Source organism: Bos javanicus, chromosome 18 (assembly GCF_032452875.1).
Source record: "Bos javanicus breed banteng chromosome 18, ARS-OSU_banteng_1.0, whole genome shotgun sequence".
In the NCBI taxonomy this organism is placed as follows: domain Eukaryota; kingdom Metazoa; phylum Chordata; class Mammalia; order Artiodactyla; family Bovidae; genus Bos; species Bos javanicus.
In genome coordinates, this window is record NC_083885.1 from 20213500 (window position 1) to 20235810 (window position 22311).

General features: G+C 41.5%; 1 long non-coding RNA gene across 3 annotated transcripts; it reads right to left on the bottom strand.

The window, feature by feature from the left end:
* Positions 1-443: 443 nt before the first annotated feature.
* On the bottom strand, positions 444-22297 carry LOC133230165 (uncharacterized). 3 transcript variants are annotated; one of them, XR_009730770.1, is made up of 6 exons: positions 22171-22297; positions 17492-17545; positions 6763-6928; positions 4484-4577; positions 4032-4104; positions 444-1524 (listed from the first exon to the last, which is right to left on the bottom strand). It is a non-coding gene; the product is annotated as an uncharacterized LOC133230165 (long non-coding RNA). The 3 variants fall into 3 exon arrangements; XR_009730771.1 differs by lacking the exon at positions 444-1524 and adding an exon at positions 3056-3561; XR_009730769.1 differs by lacking the exon at positions 444-1524 and adding an exon at positions 3056-3862.
* Between the last annotated feature and the right edge of the window lie 14 nt (positions 22298-22311).

The window sequence follows — 22311 nt, forward strand, 5'->3', positions numbered from 1 at the left end:
TAATATAGATGATACATGGTTTGGGGTATGAACAAAGCTGGTAGCTCTCCATGTGGAACAAGGACCTGTTTCTTCTGTTGACCATTGGTCAAAGTAGTCAAGTTATATTTAAAAATTCTAGAGACATTTAATTTGTGAGGGGGCTTAGCTTCCCTAGCGATGAAAAGAGAAAAGTAAAAATGAAAGTGTTAGTCACTCGGTCATATCCAACTCTTTGCAACCCCATGGACTGCAGCCCACAAATCTTCTCATACCCTGGAATTCTCCAGGCAAGAATATTGGAGTGGGTAGTAGCCATTCCCTTCTCCAGGGGATCTTCCCAACCTCGAACAACAAGTGTCCTGCATTACAGGCAGATTCTTTACTGTCTGAGCCACCCGGGAAACTTTCACTTTCACGAAATGAGAGCATTAAATTAAATCGTCACCAGAAATTGCATTCAGTTTAATATTCTACACTAAGAATTAAATACAAATGCCTGGCAGAGAAAATACAGAGATGCTATGTCCAGGGTTCTAGGCAGTTTGGAAGGCTTATTAAAAAATATTTAAGTGTAACAGGATAGAGAGATTTTTACTCACTAGAACTTGATTGATCTGGGAATTCTAAGTAGGCCAGCTTGTAGAGTCTATTCCCCGCCCCCACAAAAAGCAGTTGAAGGAGGGGAACTCAAAGTTATTCTTCTTCGATGTATGCCAGGGAGAGACATGGGTTGGGAATATGGCCTTTTGAAAGGCGCTGAAGCCAGAAAGGAGTGGAGGGGTGGGGTGGGACAGCAAGATGGTGACAGACTTCTTGATACAACACGGAGCCCCTCCATACTTCCTTGGTCTCCAGGAAGATTACCAAACTTATTAGCTATCAGATGATTGGATTTTTAAGGAAAATGACACAGAAGCTACAGTGTGGCATAGGTCTAAACCAAGCTGGCAATTGGAATGAAGCAAAAATTCAGGAAAAACCCTCTTAAAACACCTATGCCTAGAAAATTGCAAGAAATTGAAGAGGGAATAGAAGCTTAGCTAAATTCTGGGTGATTCAGATCAGTCTCCAATACCCCCAGCCCTTTCTGAAACACGCCTCTGAAACAAAGTGGGGCCAGGAGAGTGGGAGCGAGGTCTCGGAAAGCTGTGACTTTCTCTCATCCTGTTGAATTGATTTTCCAGAGTAGTGAGTTTCAATTCCCTCCAGACTACGTCCAAAGGGCGCTTTCTGTTCATGAGAAACTGTAGTGCTGGAGGAAACACAGTTTTAACTCTTTTTTTCCCCCAGAACTGTTACGACATTTTCCATTTGTGAGTTGTGGCTATGTTTCTTTCACGCTGCGTGCAGCTCCTGCTATCTGTAATGTAGCTCTGTCTTCTTGCTTTCTGCTTTCTCCTTAGACAAAGTCTGTAGTCCGGGGTAGGTTCTCCTTGTGGACAGGGTCTCACTTGGAGCTCTGGAGTCCATCAGCCCATCAGTATGTGTATCATATTGATTGAAGGGAGTCTTTCAATCCATCAACATGTGTACCATGCTTATCTTCCATTTTACATTGTGAAAGATACAAAGAAATAGCAGACATAATCCGTGCCCTCATATGTCTATTACTCAGGCAAACTTAATCATATAGAACAATAAGCAGACAGATAATAGATTTTAGGATTTTACAACTGGACAGAACCTTTGAAATTATCTAATACATCACTTGTTTTACAGAAGAATTGGGAAGGTTCTGGGACTTGTCCATAGGACCACATCACAGCAGAAGCAGAATCAGATTCCTCCTCTTCCCTCACCCCCCTCTCCATGCACTCCAGATCTGAGGCTGATTCTGTTAGACCACGGACAACACCTGACTCGTAGTGTGATTCCCTGATCTTATTCATTAAACATTTTTTTAAATTGAGGTATAGTTGATTTACAATGTTGTGTTAATTTCTGCTGTACATCAAAGTGATAAAAATCTGTCTGCCAATGCAGGAGATGCGGGTTCGATCTCTAGGTTGGGAAGATCCCCTGGAGCAGGAAATGGCTACACAGTCCAGTGTAGCATGAAGAATTGCCCAGAGAATCCCATGGACAGAGGAGCCTGGTGGACTGCAGTCCATAGGACCACAAAGAATCAGGCATGACTGAGGACTGAGCACACATGCACACATAGGAATGTATATATTCATTCTTTTTTAAAATATTCTTTTTCCTTATGGTTTATCATATAATACTGAATATAGTTCTCTGTGCTATACAGTAGGATCTTGCTGTTTATCCATTCCATATATAATAGCTTTCATCTGCTAACCCCAACTTCCCACTCCATAATTTTCTCCATCCCCTTTCTCCTTGGCAACCAGTCTATGCTCTATGTCCACAATTCTGTTTCATGCATATGCTCATTTCTATCATATTTTAGATTCCACATATAAGTGATATTATATAGTGTTTGTTTTTCTCTTTCTCACTTACTTCACTTACTATAAAGTCCATCCAGGTTGCTGGAAATGGCATTATTTCATTCCTTCTTATGGCTGAGTAATATTCAATTGTGTATATGTACCATATATGGTACATGTCTTTCAGTATCCTTCATCTGTTGCTGGACATTTGGGTTGGTTGACTTGGCTATTGTAAAGAGTGCTGCTATTCAGCAGAGCCACGGACCAAACTTGAATTTCCACAGATGCTGGGAAGATCATGCATTGACCAACATAAGACATATAACTGTAACTCACCCATCCTGCTCACACATCATTGTTGTTGTTGTCCAGTCACTAAGTCGTGTCAGACTCTTTGCGACCCCATGGACTGTAGCATGCCAGGCTTCACTGTCTTTCACTATCTCCCAGAGTTTGCTCGGATTCATGTCCATTGAGTTGGTGATGAGCTTCCCGCTCATTCCCTTTCCCCTAAAGCTTTTTCCTATTCTTTTCTTTTAAATATATAATCTTCTAGGCCTATCTTTAATTTTCCTATTTTTTGGTTGAGCCACACAGAGAGATCTCTTTCTTCATTAAAAAAATAAAAATAGACTAGCAACTCGATTGATGGCATTGTCCCCAAACCCCGTGTCAGGGATTGCTTGGGGTGGTGCAAATAGCAACAAATTACAGTGTCCACAGGGGCCACCACGCCACCACCCAGCTGCAGGCACTGTGCTCATTTGACCAAGTAACCACACAGTACAGCCAGCTACTCTGGCTTTTCAAGAGAAGTTGGTAATCTGTATTTTGGGGTCAAATCTTCTAATCAAAAAAATACTGACCCATCATTTTAAAGGACAACACAGGACAAACAAAACACATCTATGTGCTGCATCTATGTGATTACTCATCCTCCCTGAGGCCACACTTCCCCACTTTCCTCTGGTGAAATGTAAGCATCTTAGTGCTTGGAGAGAGAGACTGAAAAAAAGACTGTCTGCCCCTCTGAGAAGGGAAAGACGGATGGTCTTTCGACGGAAACAGGAACAGCAGAGAGAAAGGAACACAGTCTTTGAAACAGAGTCATGTTGAAATCTCAGATCTTCCTCCTTGCTCCTGGTTTTGGGCACCAGCAGTCTTCCTCATTGAGTTGGGTTCCCTAGGAAATAGGCCCTGGAACTGTGATCTGTGTGCAGGAGGTGTGAGAGGGAGTGCTCTGAGGAGCACTATGAGGGGGCAGCAGGCAGGCTGGGCAGAGGATGCGGTGACGCCAGTGGCCTGAGTTGACCCCACAGGGAGCTCTGGACAGGGGATGGTCCTAGAGAAATGTCCCCAATTAAGTTAAGGGGTCCAGGCCTTTATACTCTTACACTAAGAAGTCATAGGTGGGGGGCTGCCCCTGGAGAAAGGAAAAGCAGTCCCCTTCCAATTGCTGCAAGGGATAAAAACTCTGTGAGAACCTGCAGAAATGGGATGGGGACGGATGTCAGGGGAGATTCAAGAGGGAAGGGACATATATATATCTAATGCTGGTTTGTGCTGATAAATGGCAAAAACCCATCACAATATTGTAAAGTAATTATCCAAGGTGAGCAGTCAGCACCCTTGGCAGCAAGGAGAATGAATTACCTTCATCTTGAAAAGAGAAGCAGTTCTTGGAGAGACATCTCAGCATCTGCTTCGACCTCCAAGCCTCAGTTTCCTGTTTGATGTGACAGGAATAAATATCCATATTGTCCTTGGACATTATACAGGTAAGATAATGTACTGTAGGCAAAGTGACCAGCACAGGACTGGGCACATAGCCAGCACTTTATAAAATATTAGCAATACCTATGAACACAAAGTCATTTAAATTCAAGGATCAGGAACAGTACAAACAAAGGCTTGGAGAAGAGACAAGAATGACAAGTTTAGGATATTAAGAGAAGCAGAGAGTTAGAGGTGGTGGGTCTAACATGATTGACCAGTGGGAATACAGTGTGGATTAAATGGTTTGAGGCAAGGTGATAGAGATTTCAAATTTAACCAAAAGAACCAGGACTTGTGCAGTACGCATCGAGGGTCAGATATGACTATACCTGTGTGCTCAGCTTGAGACCGTCTTCCTCACGTGGCAGAAGATGACCAATGGGCAGCCGGCTGTCCTGTCTCTATACCTAATGAGGCAAGTGGCTTGGGGTGGACAGAAAGAAAGACTTATTTCAAATGGAAAATAGAAAGATGGTGGTGCTGCTTCCTAGGATGAGACATTGGTTACCCTAGACCTATGGATTGACTTGGAATCTGCTTTTTTATTCAGCGAGGTGGAAAAGTAACTTGAAACTTTGACAATTTGGTTGGGATTCGGACTTCCCTGGTGGCTAAGATGGTATATTGTCTGTCTACAATGCGAGAGACCTGGGTTTGATTCCTGGGTTGGGAAGATTCCCTGGAGAAGGAAATGGCAACCCACTTCAGTCCTCTTGCCTTGAGAATCTCATGGATGGAGGAGCTTGGTGCAGGTTACTGTCCATGGGGTCGCAAAGAGTCGGGCACAACTGAGGGACTTCACTTTCACTTTCTTGGAGGAGATTGCTCTGTTCTATCATGTCTCCAGAAGGGCGTGCATGTCCAGGACACAGAGTTGTTGTCTGCAGCAGAATATATGGAGTTCTAGGGAGAAGCTCAGAGCAGCCTGTTCTATGAAAAGTTCTGGGAGCATCACATATTGGGAAGAAGTCAGTTCAGAGTGAGACTGGGCGTCCACATCCATCTTGTAGCCAGCAAATAAAGGTGTATTTTACTGTTCCCACCCTAGGCTGTTCAGAGCCAACGAGATGGACCATATCCCATTTAACAGTGGCCACAGGTATTTCCTGGCAGAGAGCTCAGGTCCTAGTTATACACGAGCAGGAGATTACACACAGAACTCATTTATATACAGTTGATGAGACCTTGGAATCGCTCAACTGCAGCAATTTCTTCTTTTTCTTAATGCACCTCTTTTAAAATGTCACTTTTGATCTTGGATTGGAAAATGATTGGCTTGGAAGAGCTGATCTGCTTGATTCCCAAAGTACATTTTTAAAATATTAAGGGTATATAACTGTTGAAAACGTTCCTTCTGCAAAACCCAAGTAGCACTCTTTCTGCCAATCTCCACTCCCTTAGAGCAGCCCCTTCCTCTCATAATGAAGAAACCATTTTTTTTACAATGTTCATTATGAAATAAGGAATGGCTTGAATTATCTCACTCTGCAGGGACTTCCATTTCTCTGGAATATTCCACCTAATTAGCTGCCTCTACTGGTCAAGACTCAAGAAGATCGCCAGGGGCAATCTTAATACATTTAAAAAGTGCTTATAGCTCTTCTAACGATATCCTGAGTGAATATTTGGAATATGTCATATGTTTGCTGTTTAGTTGCTCAGTTGTGTCCGATTCTTTGCGACCCATGGCCTGTATGCTGCCAGGCTCCTCTGTCCACGAGATATCCCAGGCAAGAATATGGAATGGGTTGCCATTTCCTTCTCCAAGAGATCTTCCTGACCCAGGGATCAAACCCACATCTCCTGCATTGGCAGGCGGATTCTTTACCACTGAGCCAGCACTTCATGGGGCTTCCTACATGGCAATTTACAGAACCTGCCTGCCAATGCAGGAAATGTAAGAGATGTGAGATTGATCCCTGTGTCAGGAAGATCCCCTGGAGTAGGAAATGACAACTCATTCCAGTATACTTGCCTGGGAGAATCCCATGGACAGAGGAGCGTGTCAGGCTACAGTCCATGGGATCGCAAAGAGTCAGACATGACTGAAGAAACTTAGAACAGCATACTGCACACCACTTTGTATATTTGCTTCAGTAAATAAAATGTGGATGAATAGATTTACTTGATCAAATAAAGAAAATGTTGAAGAGGAACTTTCCAAATTTATTACCTGCAAATTTCTAGGAATGATATTTCAAATTAATACAGATGCACCTGGAAATTTAACCAAGGTGTTTCAGTGTGAAATATTTCCTGTTACCTGTCTGATTTGTATGCGTGTGTGTGTGTCTGAAGTGGACACACTGATGTTTGTGCTGTCTTATAGTCCAGTAAACACAATCGTGAGTATTCTCTGGTTATCCCAAGTGTGCAGATTCAAATGAGGGACAGGAAATTGAGCTTCAGGGAACAGAGCTGTTGCTTTGACAAGCATTAGCCGGCTTGCCAGGGACACAGGAGCAAACGTTCCCACCCCCTTCCCCGGATAGCCTGGAAAGATAACGGGCACATCAGGTAGTTACTTAAGTGGAACAGTTGGTGTAGGGTTACTGGCGTCTTTTCCTTTTAGTGCCCAAGGGCAAAGAGCATTGTTAATGATGCTTACACCGGAAAACAGGTTAAGAGGGTTGACACCAAACTCTTGGCGGTATTACAGTTTAACACTCAGTGTCCTCTGACTCAATGCGGAGATGCCACTTCACACTTTGTAGCTTCTCAGAAAACTGAAATTTAGACGTCTGTAGGCGGGAGGAGTGGAATTGATGAATCATCTGTAGGGAAAAAAAAAAAAAGATGAAATACATCTTTGTTTCTTTGAACTCAGTAATACCCAGTGCCTGAAATGAGAATGTCTTAATTACAGAGATTTCAAAGCAAAACCATAGCCTGCAGAAGGCAAGTGTGTTTTTACTGAGCATATTAACAATACCTTGAGAGTAGGTGCTACCATATTCTGAACACAAAGGATGTTTGTGGAATTCAGTGACAGCAATTCTTGAAAACCCGAATTGTAACGGGCTGTAAAAAGTCTCACAGGACGTGACTCCTATGATCACATGTAACAGATCATTCTTTGCTTATCCATCCTTTATCAAGAAAATGCTATTTCCCCATGGGAGCCAAAACACAGCCTCCAAAAAATACAAAACACATTTACTGAAATGCATGTTTAATTTTAGACAGAAATAAGGAGAACCTTGAGTCTTGTTCTTTTCTACAATGAAGCTCATGCATGCATGCACCTCCAGGCAAGAACACTGGAGTGAGTTGCCATTTCTTCTTCTGGGGGATCTTCCCAACCCAGGGACTGAACCCATGTCTCTGACATCTCCTGCATTGGCAGGCGGGTTCTTTACCACTAATGCCATCTTGGAAGCCCGATTGAGCTCATATGTTGTTTTAAATGTGGTGCGATGGGTAAGACAATGGGTTTTGGAATAAAAGTTCTCTCCTTTCATTTATGTGATCCTGGCATAGTCATGATGTCTCCTTGGCAAAATGGGAGTGATATTGTTTCATTATCTTAAGGAATAAATAATACACAAAAAGCTGTTCACAGTCTAGTGCCTGGCATATAGTAAGTTCTCAGAAAATGTTGACATTCCAAATATTATTATTTTTCAGGTCTACAGGGCATCTTCTAAAAGAAGGAGGGTAAATTTTTTTTTTTTCCATTTGCCTACATTCCTCTGCAGAAGAATCTGAAAGCAGTCTGGAACCTTTAAGAGCATCTGGGCCAATTCATCTTTTTACACCACACACAAAAGACCCCAAAAAACTAAGGGCCAGAGAATTAGGTTCCAAGTCCTGATATCCAAGGCAATAATCTTTCCCCACATTCCTGACAGGTTTAAGTATGGGATACATAAATGTTGTCAGAAAGTGGGGAAGTTAAGCCTTGGTCATTTCAGCTGATAACAGGGGTGAGTGTCAATACTGACTGTTTTACTAAAGTCGTTAGATGGGTCATTGCTTTAAAAGTTGTTTGTTTAGTTTTCTCTGGTGATCCAGTGGTTAAGAATCTGCCGATCCCTGGTCCAGAAAGATCCCACGTGGCACAGGGCGACTAAGCCTGTGCAGCATGACTACTGAGCCCTCCCTCTAGAGGCCTCGGACCTCAACTACTGAAGCCCCTGCACCGGGAGCCTGTGCTCCACAGGAGAAGCCACCAAATGAGAAGCCCACGCGCCACAGCTAGAGAGTTGCCCTCGTGCGCAGCACCGAAGACCTGGCGCAGCCAAAAAAAAAGAAAAGAAAAAAAAGTTGTTTATGCACTGAGTTCAGATTATATATGAGTTTTTAGGTATGTGTGTCTGACTACCTCAGTGGGTGTAATTCATGCAGGATATAAACACTGACAGAGCGGCAGTCTTTGTCTGGATATCACAGTTTTCTTGTTTAAAAAGTAGTAGTAGTAGTGTTAGTTGCTCAGTCGTGCCCAACTCTTAGTGACCATACGGACTCTAGCCCGCTAGGCTCCTCTGTCCATGGGATTCTCCAGACAAGAATACTGCAGTGGGTTGCCATGTCCTCCTCCAGAGGATCTTCCTGACCCAGGGATCAAACCCAGGTCTCCTGAATTGGAGGGACATTCTTTTACCATCTGAGCCTGGCCCCAGATTCTTTTACACTGACGCTTATGGGTGAAGATAGACTCTCACTAAAAAGCTCATGACAAGATAGCAAGAGATATATTTTAAATAAGAGTATATTTTCCATGGAGTTTGTCAAATCTGCTAGCTCTGATCATACAAACCAAGGAATTAAAAATATATATTTGTAAGCAATGTGGGTAGATGTTTCTAAATATGACATTTCTCCCAAAGAGTAGATCGAGAGAACAGAACTGAAACATTGGACACCAGACAAGTTAACTAAAGCTAGTAAACACCAAGACAAGAGGAATAATAAGGTCTGACGCATTCTTGAATTTGAAAGATTTAACTGATGCAGGGCTGATCTAACTGTTGGCATGAACTCGTTCACCTCTGTTAGTTTGCAAGAACACAAAGCATGTTTGTTTTTGTTTTAGTCACTAAATTGTGTCTAATCTTTTGTGACCCCTTCGACTATAGCCCATCAGGATCCTTTGTCCACGGAATTTTCCAGGCAGGTATACAGTGGTTGCCATTTTCTTCTTCAGGGGATCTTTCCGACCCAAGGATCAAACCCAGATCTCCTCTGTTTCCTGCAGTGGCAGGAGGACTCTTTACCACCGAGTCATCTGGGGAAGCCCCAGACATGTTTAGACAGCCTCATTAAAGTTGTCACAAATAGCCACATCCCATATTTGGGTATCCAGAAACAACATCATGAGCAAATCAAGCCACCTCTAAAGTCTCATTATATCTATTTAAGATACATAATCCAAAAGTTCACATGTATCCCAGTGTTTATTGCAGCACTGTTTACAATAGCTGGGATATGGAAACAACTCAAGTGTCCATTGACAGATGAATGGATAATGAAGATGTGGTACATATATACAATGGAATATTACTCACTCATAAAAAGGAATGAAATTGGGTCATTTGTAGAGATGTAGATAGACTTAGAGTCTGTCTTATAGAGTGAAGTAAGTCAGAAAAAGAAAATCAAATATTGTACATTAATGCATGTATATGGAATCTAGAAAAATGGTACAGAGGAAAAATGGTCCGGTTTCAGAACAGGAATAGAGATGCAGATGTAGAGAATGAACGTGTGGACATGGCCCAGGGGAGTGAGGGGGTTGTGGTGGGATGATTGGAAGATTAGATCTGACATAAATACACTGTGCATTCTCAGTTACTTCCACCATGTCTGACTCTTTGCGATCTCATGGACCGTAGCCCGTCAGACTCCTCTGTCCGTGGGATTCTCCAGGCAAGAATGCTGGAGTGGGTTGCCGTGCCTTCTTTCAGGGTATCTTCTTGGCCCAGGGATCAAATTTGAGTCTCTTGCATTGCCTGTATTGCAGGCAGAGTCTGCCCACTGAGTCACCTGGGAAGCCCCATAAATACACTACCATGTGTAAAATAGATAGCTAGTGGGAAGTAGTGGTATAGCACAGGGAGCTCAGCTTGGTGCTCTGTGATGACCTAGATGGGTGGAATGGGGTGGGGGGGATGTCCAAGAGGGAGGTGATACATGTATACATATAGCTGACTCACTTTGTTGTACGAGAAACTAATACAACATTGTAAAGTAATTATACTACAAAAAAGAGAAGCAATTAGCTGCAAGTAAAAATCCCTAGCCATCAAACACTTAATGTCTCAAGAAATTTGTAGATAAACTCTCCAGAGCTGGTTCAGCAGCCAAACCATGTCAGAGCATTGGGTAGGCCTCTATGGAATTCTCTTGAACTGTCTCTTATGGTCTTAAAGATGGCTACCGTGACTCAGTCATCATGGTTGAGTAAGGCAGACTCTAAAGACTGTTTCCTTATAAGCCCCTGTCTTTTTATCTTAGCAGAAATATTTCCCCCTGAAAAGCTAGACTTCTCCTTATGTGGGTCCACTTCCAGCTTCAAGGAAGGCTGTGAAAAAGAGTGATTTGCCAAGCCGAAATGGGATGGCTGTAAGGAGATGGAGCAGTCATGTTTCATTCCATAGAACTGGACTCTAGACAAAATCAGGGTGATGTCAAGAAAGTGAAGATGGGCTCTTGGGTAGAAGCCACCATATTTGTCTTCTTAGTTTTTTCTTGCAGCCTCGGGTCAAGGTGTCAGAGAAGCTTAAAGGCAGAGGCAGGAAAAAGATATTTTTGCAAGTTAACTGCCCATGATGATGGGTGATTCCCAACTAACTAAAATGACAGATTTTCTCCTGTAAGACAAACACTATCCAGCTACTTTTTCAGTTCTCCTTCACCTATAGAGTTTCAGAGGGTGTGTTGAGTTTCAGGACCTCCTTACTGTAAATCACACCAGTGAGCAGTCCTAGTAATGACCACCTTGGAAGTTAATCTATGACTTACAATCCAATATGCTTTCCTCTACACAGCACTGCATAATGGACATGGTTTGGGGGAGAGAACTGAGCTACTATTGAATCTTGGGCAAAAGCTGAATTTCTCCCAAAGGCTTGAGGATTGGCTTCAGAGCAGGATAACTTCCAGTGACTGTACTTAATTACTTTTCTATTTATTTTACTGACATCGATTTTAATCATTACATTAATTATTATTTAATATTAATTATTTAAAATTGGATAATGGTGGGAAAGAAAACTAAAATAAAAATCACTCAGAGATAACTACTCTTACTATGTTAACATTTTTATCCATTTTCACATTGTTGTCATCTAAGTCACTTCAGTCATGTTTGATTCTTTGCCATCCTATGAACTGTAGCCCACCAAACTCCTCTGTCCATGGAATTCTCCCAGCAAGAATACTGGAGTGGGCTGCAAGCTCTCCTCCAGGGGATCTTCCTGGCTCAGGGATCAAACATGTGTCTCATGTCTCCTGCATTGGCAGGCAGGTTCTTTATCACTAGCGCCACCTGGGAAGCTTTCACATTTAAGCACTTAGGTTTCCATATGAATTTATTTAAAATGGGGACCAAGTTGGTAGCTCAGCTGGTAAAGAATCCACCTGCAATGCAAGAGACCCTGGTTTGATTCCTGGGTCAGGAAGATCCCCTAGAGAAGGGATTGCCTACCCACTCCAGTATTCTTACCTGGAGAATTCTCATGGACAGAGGAGCCTGGCAGGCTGCAGTCCGGGGAATCGCAAAGAGTCAGGCAAGACTGAGCACACCACATACATCTTATATTTTTATTTCTGAATTACTGTTGGATATCCTATTATGATAATTATCTCAGTTTAACAAAATGTTCCTAGACAGCTTGATATTTAATGGGTGCTTAAAATTCTCTTTTAAAAATATGACTGAATTAAACATTTTCCTTTCTTATTTTGCAGTGTGTTGGTGCTTTTCTAAGTTTCACTTTTATAATAAGTTACACTGTAAGAATATCTTTACACACAAATTTTTAATTGTAAATTTTATTATTTCTTTAGGATAATCCATTGCAGTAGAATTACTAGGTTAACAGATGTAATATTTTTTATTTGAAGCAGAATATAAATATCACAAATTTCCTTCTTTTAAATTGACATTATGACTTATATATATGATTATATATATATATATATATATATATCAGATATAGAACACTGTCATAAACACTTTAGCATCTCAGTATTGATTACATATTACAAATCACTTTCCAGGAAGTTTGCTCCACTTCACACTTTTTCCATCAGAATATGCCATCATCATTCTCATTAAATGCTTGCCATCACTGACTCCTGAGGTAATAGCTTAAGATTACCTGTCAATTTAGTGAGCAAAAGATTATTTTACGTTGCTTGCCATTGTCTTTCTTAGCTATTTGTATGTCTAGTGTGAATTGTCTTTTCTTACCCTTTGCCATTAAAACTTGGCATGTTGGTGGCATCACAATTTTGTAAGAGTTCTTTAAATTGAGATTGTTAACTCTTTGCCTCGTGTTTATTTAAATACCCATTTTCAGTTTGTCGTTTGACTTTTAATTTTGTTTGTGTTGCCTACTGACAAAAAGTGTAATAATATATTTTCAGATGGATTTAGTCTTTTCTTTCATGTCTTTCGTTTCTTCTATTGCTTTTATGCTCAGGAAGTCCTTGCTCATCTTGAAATAATTTAAGTAATCACCTACAGTTTTCTTTCAGAGGAGAAAATTATTTAAATGATCTCAAGATCGTTTTTTTGAAATAAGTGCTTTGTTTCCCGTTCAACCCTTTTGTCCATGTGTAAATTATTTTAGTAATGGTGTAAAAAGTGGTACTAATGCCCTATGTGGCTGCCTTTGTATAAACTGAACTGTTTCAGGGTTTTCTCTTTTGTTCTTCTGAAACTGGCCATTGTAATTATTTTAGGTTTGTAATATATTTCAATATTTGGTAGGGCAAGTTTTTCTCATTGGTGTTGTTTTCCATAGTTTCCTCCACAGGTCTTGCCTGTTTATTCTTCTAGATGGAAAGATGAAAACCATTATCATTTTTCTCCCCAAAACCCTGGTTGGCAATGAGCCTATGCAAATATTATCTTCTTAGTGAGAAGCAGCATTCATCTAGTTTCATATGCCAAAACCCAGTTTGGCCAAGACAGCACTCACAAAATGCTCCGTGGTGTCCTCTGTTCCAGCCTCTTATGCAATAGGTTGAGCACTAGGTGACTGTTTCTAGCCAATGGACTGTAAGCAAAAATGACCGAAGGTATTTCTAAGACAAGAAAGTTGTAACTTGGAGCCCCTCTCTCTTTCCATTTTGCTGAGTCTTGGAAGCCATATGTTGACATGGCAGCATGATGCCTTAGAGAAACCCTGAATCCTAGGGTCAGTCTTAACCCACAGCAGGCCTTTCCTGAATAAGAAATACACAAAGTTTATTGTTGTGTATCTTTTTTTTTTCCTGTAATTTTATTCTCTTCTTATAAATATCAGACCCTCTCATTTCCATCTCTCTTCCTATTACATTGAAGTATCATCTTGGATTCCCTCTCTCATTCAGACCCTATTTCTACTCCATCATCAAGTCCTGAGCATCAACCTTTGATATTTACTTTAACTCCAGTAATTCTCACCACTTTCATTGCCAAAACCAAGATGAGTGGGCTTGAAAGCAAAGAGTTTTTCACTGCGGGATTACATGAAAGTTTTCCCAGGTGTACATAAAAGAGAGTCCAAAGCAACTGATTTCCCTGTTTTCTTTCTCTGAATGGATCTGCTTGACAAGGATGCTGAGATTATTTAGTCTTGGTACCCCTCCTCTCACATCTTTCCTTCCACAACAAAAAGTTTACTCAGCATCCATTTCTGAGCTTACTGTAACACCTCCCCTGGGGCATGGAAAATCCCTGAGGTTCTTTGGTGAAAGGAACGAAAGGAATGCATCCAAGGACTGGGAACCATCTTTGATGAAGTCAGATTGTCTCCAATTCTCCGTGCTCAACAAAGTAAAGAAAGAACTAACTGAACTGATAGATCCTTGAAGCATGTTTTGAAGATCGATCAGCTTGTCATATTTTGGTATGTAACTCAGAGGTAGTTCAAACCAATGACAGATTTGCTACAATAAAACTCTTTTCATTTCTATTTACATATTTTTGTGAATACTTTTCTTAGCACTCATATCAATAAAAATAAGAATTGAGATAGAATTGATGTTGAACTCTGTCTCGTTCTAGCAGCAAGTAAAAACCATTCAAGGGGGAAAAAAAAACCCATTAACCACCCGAAGAGATGCTTTTTTAATAAAGTTTAGTTTTTTATATCTAATCATTATTCAATAGCATTTGAAATGTGTTTATATTGTTGTAATCAATTGTGTGTTAGTAATTAATAGTTGATGGTATTATAATCAATTGTGTAATACGTTTGTGTTATTGTAATCAGTTGTGTATTATTATAATTAATTGTGCATTAGAATTTCTAATAATTCAATCAGAAAAATCACTAGTTAGAGGTTTTATGACCATAGGAATTGAAAAAATAAATCCCAATATTCACATGCATTTTTGATGTAGAGAATATGCTAGAATAATCAATAGAAGAATTTCAAATATTAAAATATATTACATCAGGATAAAAATTGCAGGGAAATGTAATGGAAATCAAAATAAAAATATGAGTTAAAAGATAAAGATAGAATAAAATATTTGTCATAGAAAAGCTTGTTAATGTGCTTTTAAAATGAATGCACACAGTAAATGGTGTTTAAGCTTTGGAATTTAGTTTCAACTGAATATCTTGAAAAGAGTAATATATTTAAAGTTTTATTTTAAATGGTCAATATTTATAATGAGCAGAAATTACCTTTTTGGTAACTATTTAATACTTAGGTTGAAAAATTTCAGATGTCAACTTAAAAATGTGGGGCTGTATTCATAATTTTTCAAAATCTTATTAGAGTGAACCAGAGAAAAATGTTTGAAGACTATCGCCCTATAAGAAACAGATGAACCTATTTCCATGGCAGGAATAGAGACACAGAGGTACAGAACAGACTTGTGGACACAGTCAGGGAAGGAGAGGTTGGGGCTAATTGAAAAAGTAGCCTTGATGTACATCCCCCACCATGTGTAAAACAGAGAGCTAGTGGGAAGCTGCTATACAGCACAGGGAGCTCAGCTCAGTGCTCGGTGATGACCCAGAGGGGTGGGATGGGAGGTGGAGGAGAGCGGGGCTCAAGAGGGAGGAATACATGTACACGTGATTCACTTCATTGTGCAGCAGAAACGAGCACATTATAAAGCAATCATACCCCAATGGGAAAAAAAAGAAACAACTCTTGTCTGTTACATGTGCTTCTACAGTTGCCCCTCGTGGTTCCCTCTGCTTCTGTGCTCACCCTTCCCATGCCCAGTTTTTCAACTTTCAATTCTCTGCTCAGCTCCCAGAGTGTGTTTTTTTTTTTCCTTAAAGCTGAATCAGATGATGTTACTCTTCCACTCACAAACTCTCCAATGTCTTCCCATCAAATACAAACTTCTCACGGTCTACAAAGCCCTTGGTAGGTTGGCATCTCTTATCTTTGACTCCCTTCTCCTTATTCACTGGGCTCCAGTCATTTTGGACTATCTGGTCCTGGTACAGGCCAAGCTCTTTTTGCTCTCTGCCTATGAACTTGCTCTCCCATCAGCTTTAAGTCCTGTTTCTTTCCATCACTTAGCTGACACTCAGAAAGATTGTCTCTAATAATTTTATTACTTCTAATACAGTCATAACTGTAGCAACCTGCTTTGCAGGAGTGAAATCTGACAGCATCTGCCCCAGAGCCCTGGGCCCAGGCCACACTGTGTATCTTTCACTTTCTGCTTCAGGCCTGACAGCAGGAACCCACTTTGCACGGACATGAGTGCAACACTTATTCCTCAGCGTGATCTTTGACCTGTGGGGGTTAGGAGCACAGATCCCCTCCTCAGTCCCTCACCAGATAAGGCTGAGGAAGATTCTAGAAGCTCCTCAGAGGCTCCTAGGGGATCCAGTCCACAGCCTCATATCAGCATTCCTTCTTTTTCTGTGTTGTTCTTTCCAATCCCTTGCCGAGGTTCTCTGAACTCAAGACCCACAATAAATTAGCTGTGCACAAGACCTGTCTCAGGCTCCTTGGATGAGCCTAAGGCACTCAACAAATGTTGACTAATTGATAGATCTGTATATGAAAGTGAGGGCTTGCCATTTGCTGCAACAGAGTCATTCACAGTCGCCCCCTAATTCTGGCGTGTGATGGTGTCATGATTAAACACTATTAAAATAGTTCCAAATTACAAACGAAAAAAACAGGCCTTCTGGAATTGTTCCACAGGTTGGATTCTCAGCTTTTTCAGCAGAATGCCCTTCTCCTGCCATTTAGCTCCATCAATTCCAGGCATTGATTTCTCACTTTCCTAACCAACTAAATCCTCCCATTCATCCAAAACATCCCTTACTGGTGGAAAATCCACCAGGCCAGCAATAGAAACTAAGTATCACCTCCAGCATCAGTTTCAATAGGTTGCTCTTGGCAGCCTGGAGACCTGGATGGAGGGACGTGGGGCTGTGTGTGGACTCGGAAAAGCTGTCTGACTGCTTAGCCATGTCAGGTCAACGAGGACCTGGGAGAGGGGGTGGTGACAGTCCTGCCCCGTGATTGCCCTCCATACACAAGGCTGTCTGCTGAATTCCTTAACTGTCTTTCATGCTTCTTATAAACACTCTCCTTGAAAGCAGAGTTTAAGATTATTTTTATCAAATCATATATTTTGAGTTCACTAAGGACAACTTTAGACCTACTCTGTCCTAGCATTTTGCCTTTTACCACTATCATTTCAACATCTGCCTGCCCCCCAGCTCTCTCTTGCCATCTCAACCAGGGTTTTTTTTTTTTTTTTTGTCATCCTCCAAAACAGCCTGCTGAGCTTAAAGAATTACAGTATTTGGTCCAAATAACCCAGGAAGACGCCACATGCATTTATGTGTTGTAAAAACAGAGGCTCCTAGAATAGCATGTTTAGAAATTAGAGATGGCAGACATCTACAGGTCACTGGTGGTCCTGTACAGGTTGGTTCAACGCCTGGTACTTTTACAGAATTTCTTTCAATATTTCCTATTTTACTAGATAACTATTTTACTAGAAAACTCCATTCACATCTTCTATGCAAACATATTTGGAAGGTCCTGGCCTCATTTGAGCTTATGTCAGTTCCTTGTCTTGACTTTAGTTCTCAGAACATTTTCAAGAGCATTGCCAAGTTACTCCTTTTGAACAACAACGAAAATAACACTTTAATGTGTTATTTAAAGTATTTAATGTGAATACTTACCCAGAAGGTGGTTCACCAAGGCAGTTTACAACACACCGAAAAGTTGGAAACCATCTGAATGTTTAAAAACAAAGGAGTGATTAAATAAGCTTTTGTACATCCATGACATACAATACTAAGCTGCCATTACGAATGAAGTAGATGCAAATTTATCAATTGTAAGTAATGACAATAAAGACTCAAAAGTGACAAAAGGATATTACAAAATAGTATGTCTTCTCAGCCCTGAATTTTGTAAGAAATGGTTGCTGAATGCTGAGATTATGAATGTCCTTGGCTTTTCTTTTTCTCTTATCTACACTTTCTAATTTGTCTATACTGAACACGTAGTGTCTTGTTATAAACAGAAAAAAAAATCATTTTAACAAGAAAAAAAAAAGACCTTAGTCATTTTTTTTCTTTAATTTTAATGCCTGGTTAAGAGTGGTCAAACTCCTTGAGTTCATTCAAAGACAGCCACTGAGATAGGAACTTTACAAATCAATATTTACCTTCCTGCTCACCACAGCGTGTGCTAATTGATAACTCCACTGAAGAATTTTCTGGAGTTGAATTGCCAAAGCCCCAGTAGGAGTCTTGCCTGTTTCAGTAAAAATGTCTTCCAGTTTTGTTAATTCTAGTTACATATTCTGTGTTCTGACTCTTTCAAGCTCTGGCAGGTTTGTGCCCCATTTAAGCGTCTGATATCCAGGTGCAGACCAGGTAAATACCTGTCCCCAAAGCTCTGCAAAGGCAGGGCTGTAGTCCTCAGGCTGCTGGCAAACCCAATCCCTCACTTCGTGGACAGAGGAGAAAGCTTCCCCTCTGAGGTTACCCCCATGGGGTTGAAGGATCTCTCCTGTGTTCCCCTGAGCTTTTGTTTATATCCCTTCAAACAAAGGCTCAGAAAGCCACCCTGGCAAAAAGGTGTGTCCAGCCGTGAGCATTTCTCCAAGGACTGCTGTGCTGTGTGTAATGTAATTCTTTCCCCTGGCCCTCACACCCTCTTTCTAAAAACCCGACTGATTACAAGTGTTGTTAAAAGTTACTGAACTAGAAAACAAACCACACTGGTTGTTTGTCACTAATTACAGATGGTACTGTGTTGGGAACAATTGTTCTGGTACCTCCATGTTTCTCTGACCCTCCATCAAAAAGTGGGCTGTTTCTCTTTGGCCATTCATAAGAAAAGATTACTGACAATCTAGAAACTTCTATCTGCTTTCTTTTCCATCCCGAACTAATATGAAACCATTTCTCAAGTATCAGCTTTTCAACAAAAGTCTTCAGCGGATGACCTTGCGTCATGAAAAGCAATGCAGCAAGTTGGATCCTGAGATGTGCGCTCTCTCCTGATCATATTCCAGGGAAGGATATTGTCTAGGGATGATTTGAGGGGAGGATAGAAGAGGTCAGTGTTGTTCAGAATGCTCCCGTTTGGAGCAGGAGCCCATAAGTTAACACCATTGATTTCCTCCTTGTCATTTTCCTGTGTGTGTTTCATGGTTAAGCAGCTTAGCAGGCTCTACCCTCTGGGTCTGCTGCCATCTTCAGAAAATCAGAATGAATTGTCTGGAGAAAACAAGCTGGATAGACATAATTCATGGTACGACTCTCCTGAGATGAGTCAGAAGGTATTTTTATTTTGTAACCACTCGAAAGAACCTGCATTATCAACAGCACAAAAATGCCGCTCACGTGCTCCATGTAGACCAACCTTATTTGACATGTTCATCAACCTCCAAGCCTTTAAGATGCCAGGCCACCCTTTCCGTGGCAGTCATCAACCTCAGGTGATCGCTAAAAGAAGCAGAGAGAGAGGAAGGAAAAGTCCTGTAATCCTCCCACTAAGGCTGGAAGAGACGTGGAAAATGGGAGAACACCTGGTCTCGTGCTTGCTCTGTGTTTGTTGTGGAAACAATCTGTTCATATTTAATGAGAAATGACATAAGAAAGCGTTTGTGGTTATCACTCTAGCTACTTGATCTCAAGAGTTGGACTTTCTCAGGTCTGAATGTAACTTCAGGATTTTAGAAGCAAGTGTACTGTGTAAAAGAAAATCGAGCTTACTGAGATAAAGATTGCCCACAGAACTGGGCCTGTGACCATCGTACCAGGGACATCTTGTCGTTGTGCCAAACCTCCATCTTTTCAGAACACTCCATTCTTGCCAAAGGGCCAACATCTTATAAAATGCTTTAAAAACATTGTATTTTAACAACGCCGAGCAGCAAAATGGTTTGCTTTTAATGGCCATCTGTACAAAGTCTCTTTTTATTTAGGAAAATCTATTTTAAATTAAATATCATAAGCCCACGAGCCATAGCAAACAATATTTTTGACCATATGCTCCGAATTAATATGCCAAACATTGCAACCTCTATTTTCTTCATAGAAAGGGGCCCCACCCTGATGTGGGGATGGGGAGCCTGGAGGGTAGGAATTTTCAATAAGGGCCCGAGGATAGGATGATGGCAAGGAACCAGCACCAGCCTTCCCAGCTTTATCCTTCTTCTGAATTATCTCAACACAGACCCACTTCCCTTTTAAGAAAGAAATTCCCTTCGGTCCATTTTTCTCCCTTGTCTGGAAACCTCATACCCAGGAATCCTAGCAATGCTGGCCACAGTTTAGATGACTTGGTAAAGTTGCTATAATTCCTTTCATCTGTTGCTTGCTTCATTCCTGGGTGATAGGGTTTGAAAACCAGTTCCTTTCATCAGGTGTTGGGCAGAAATGGAAACTCGGGGCTGAGGTCCTAGTGTGGGCTACTTCGCCCACTGCCCCCAGGGGGACCTCCCAACTTGCCCTCCTCCAAATTCCTTCTGTAACTCTTCTATGCATGACGGTCAAAGAGTAACAAGGCTTCCTTGGGAGCCTGAGCCCCATGGCCACCAAGAACGCGACGAGTTGTTTGGTCCTTGACAAGGTAGGGAAATTAAGAGGATTCATGTAGAAGGGGGCTAGCTGCCTTTTGTCTTTGCAAAGGGAGCATCTGATTGTTTGGGGACTGGTTTCCTGGGAGCTATGGTGCCCTAAACCCAAGCATGAAAATCTGATCCTTTATAAGATCCTAGGGCTGGGCTGCACGTGGCTGGCACCTCTTCTGCAGGGGTGGTCACACCAGGAGTTACTTCAGGCACTGGAATCGTTTTTTGTGTGGAGACTTAAAAATCCTCCAGCATGAGATTTGACTTTTTTGTTCCTGCTGCCCATGTTCCCTCCTTCCAGTAACTCCTTCCCCCTGTGTCCCTTTCTCCCATCTTACCCTGTTTCCTCTGTTTTTTACCTGCTTTTCTTTCCCCTCACTTTTTTGAGTCTCTATCTATACAACTTTGGGTGTTACTATAATTATTCTCAATATCAAGAATTATTGGTGACATTTTGATACCCACCAGGCACCATCAAATTTATAAGCGTCATTGCCAAACCTTACCAGGGGGACTTGGGGGTCCTCACCCCCTTGTTAGAGAAAATGGATTCTGAGTGAGGTCAGGTGAAATGCCTGAGATTACACATACCATAGTAGGAGGTTCTGTGGAGTTCCAAAGTCCGTATTCTTTCTTCCACCCTTTAATGATAGTCACATTCCATGTTTGATCTCTTTCTTTGTAAAATGAGTTTTATGGCTCCATAACATTATTGGGTCTTTCTAACTGGGCTGTGTATTCATCCATGCATATCCCCCTTAGCGCTCTCCCTGTACTCTGTCTTCTAAGTTATAAATCATCTCCTGAGCCACACAGCAGATGTGTTAGGAGGACAAGCTTTGGAGGAAGACAGAGCCGGGTCAAGTTCCAGGTCAGCAGTAAATAGAGGTTGCTGAGTTTTGATTTCATTTTCCCTTAAATGGGGTATTGTGTGTGTGGAGGTGGGGAGTTGCTTAAAAATAGGACTTCCGTCTTACTGTTGATATGCAGATGACTGAGACATTAGGAGTTACATAACTTGCCCAGGCGTGGTACAAGATTAGTACTAATTTACTCCCTCTCAACCTCATCTTGAGACCTGCACCCCTTCACACTCCAGCCTCACCAACTGTTCTCCTTCCTTTCAAGGGCCCGGGCTCTTCCTTGAACACGTGTTTAGGCCATTGTTAGCGCTCACTTGACGTTTGCCTTTCTATCATTTTCCACGGTTATATGCAAGTAGTTACAAGCAAAAGGAACAAAGTTTGGTTAATTTAGGTAAGAATAAATTCCTCAAAAGGATATTCCTCAAAAGTCTGCAAAATTAAAAAGAACCCAACATCCAGGCCATGGGAAAAAGGAAAATCAGGACGGCTGTTTCAGTCTTTGTTGTTGTTGAGTCACCAAGTCGTGTCCGACTCTTTTGCAACCCCTTGGACTATAGCCCACCAGGCTCCTCTTCCATGGGATTCTCCAGGCAAGGATCCTGGAGTGGGTTGCCATTTCCTTCTCTAGGGGATCTTTACAACCCAAGGATCGAACCTACGGCTCCCACATTGGCAGGAGGATTTTTACCACTGAGCCACCAGGGAAGCTTCATTGCCAGGTAATAAAGTGTCCCCAAACTCAATGGCATGAAACAAGAACAGTCCTTTATTTCACTTATGAATCTTCAGCTTGGACAGGTAAACCCCTCCATCCTGTGGGGTATCACCTGGCATGGCCCAGATGGGAGCTGGAGGTCCCACTTTCAATATGGCTCAGTCACATGGCTGGTAGCTGAGAGCATACCTGAACAGGGGAGCTGGGAGCCTTGGTTTCTTCTCACAGGCTTTTGAGGTTCTTTACAGTATGCCTAGGATTTTGTTACTAGCTTCATTGTGATGAGCCTGGAACACAGAGGGTTCTGGAAGGCAAGTAGCTAGGTTCCAT